The sequence below is a fragment of the Condylura cristata genome, unplaced genomic scaffold, assembly GCF_000260355.1.
Source record: "Condylura cristata isolate star-nosed mole 26May11 unplaced genomic scaffold, ConCri1.0 scaffold00062, whole genome shotgun sequence".
Classification (NCBI taxonomy): domain Eukaryota; kingdom Metazoa; phylum Chordata; class Mammalia; order Eulipotyphla; family Talpidae; genus Condylura; species Condylura cristata.
The window spans coordinates 261,159-262,427 of record NW_004567163.1 but is presented as its reverse complement, the minus strand read 5'-3'; the positions used below and the strand labels follow the sequence as shown (position 1 = coordinate 262,427).

The following is a 1,269-nucleotide window of genomic DNA, read 5'->3' as shown; positions in this document are numbered from 1 at the left end:
GCCACGGCCCTGCCAAGCCCAGGTGGCCCCGCGGCTGGGCGGGCGACGGGGCGTCTGGGCGGGGCGCCGGGGGGCAGGAGAATCCGTCTCAGATGCGGAAGATTTTAGATTTCATTGTTCATTTTGGCTTTTAAGCAAAACAACAGTTTGAAATGCTGTTGTAAACATAATGAAAAGCAGCGAAATCTAAAGGGACCTTTTCATTCCCGAGGCAGCTTAGACCCGGGTTCGCACCCCGCCTTGCGGGGCAGAGCTGGGGCCGGGCCTGCGCCCTTCTTGTAGGTTCCAGCAGCTCCCTCACGTTGGGAGCACAGGGCCAGTGATCAAGTTCTGTAATTGTAGCTGGTACATGAAGCGTTCACACAGTGTAAGGTGCATAATGTCAGGTAGAATCGCGATTACAGAGAAGCTGATAGTGCACAGTGAAGGGAGAAACTCGAGACACAGTAAGAAAGAAATGCCAGCTGAGCGCACCGGGTTGGCACATTCCAGGCCCACGGGACAGAGAACAGCCAGGAGGGCCGAGCCTGAGCTTCTCATAACCGGGTCCCTCGGCCTGGCGCTGCCAACTGTCTCCAGGTCTCCAGAATTCTCCAGCTGTCTGTACTCATGGCTCAGGGCTGTGGGCACAGAAACAGGCCTTTGGGGGTGCCTCCGTGACCTGTGGGCTGGTGTTCATGCTCCAAAGATGTTTAACTGACCGGCGCAGCACGAGCTCCATCGTGGCCACTTCAAGACTGTGGAGCACAATGACTCATTTTACTACCTTCATTCATCCAGAATCAAAATTTCCTTAGAACATTCCTGTCTCCGTCCTCATGGGGAGGGTGGGCACAACACTGAGTGAGACAGTGAAGGGGTGCAGCGGCCGGGCCCAGTCGGCCCCCCGCATGGCCGGACCTGCAGGTAAACCAACCGCCTGCGGGTTCCGGCCCTGTGACCCGGGACCCACACGCGGGCCGCTGGCTCAGCCCGGAGGCGCCTCTGCATCGCCTGTGGGCCTGCGTCCGGTGGGGACCGAGGGCGGGGGCCGGCTCCCTGCAGCAGTGCCGGGTGGGGTCACCCCGGGGGAGACTCACCCCGCACCGCAGGAGCAGGTCACCCTTAGGGCCCACGATGCAGGCCAGGTGAGCAGGGCTGAGGCCGGGACACGCGCTGGGCACAGTCCCCCTGTGTGTGATGCCGCTAAGGCCCCGAGACAGGCGGGGACCCCCGTGTCCACTGGGTCTCAGGGTGCACCTAGCTGCACAGGCAGGTGTTTGCGGGGGG

At 61.3% G+C, this 1,269-nt stretch overlaps 1 protein-coding gene across 1 annotated transcript in view; it reads left to right on the top strand.

The window, feature by feature from the left end:
- LOC101634437 (olfactory receptor 14A16-like) overlaps positions 1-1,269 on the top strand; it is a 46,340-nt gene that overhangs the window by 42,625 nt on the left and 2,446 nt on the right. The gene's annotated exons all lie outside the window — the stretch shown is intronic.